This window comes from Nannospalax galili, unplaced genomic scaffold (assembly GCF_000622305.1).
Source record: "Nannospalax galili isolate Female #2095 unplaced genomic scaffold, S.galili_v1.0 scaffold25701, whole genome shotgun sequence".
Taxonomy (NCBI): domain Eukaryota; kingdom Metazoa; phylum Chordata; class Mammalia; order Rodentia; family Spalacidae; genus Nannospalax; species Nannospalax galili.
This window is the reverse complement of record NW_008344643.1, coordinates 11497-11947: the sequence shown is the minus strand read 5'-3', so window position 1 is coordinate 11947 and position 451 is coordinate 11497.

The window sequence follows — 451 nt, the reverse complement described above, 5'->3', positions numbered from 1 at the left end:
AAATCAAAATGCCTATTATCATTATCTCCATCTAAAACAATAGCACAAACATTCCCAATGCCATAAGACAAGACAAAAAGAAAGGCGCGAAGCTTAAAATTAAGTTATATGTGTATTCTAATACAAACTTTACATAAATTTATGAAGAGACATAGCTGAATATAAATATTTTAGTCAGTAAGGTAAGTATGAGATTTACATATTAATTGAAAAGAGAGGATAATGAAGAAAATCTGGCCTAGAAATCTTATTTCATATTTTCTTCTTAATGTTTTTCCTTTGTATAAAATTATAGCAATTAACTCAGTGTGTGCTGCATGTGCACGTAGATAAGACAGATAAATGAACAAAATATCCTAAAGAGTCAAGAAACATATCTGTTCATGCAAGGTCAGGTGATTTCTACAAAAGCAACATGGTGGATTAGAGAGTACTGTTGTTTTGATCACAG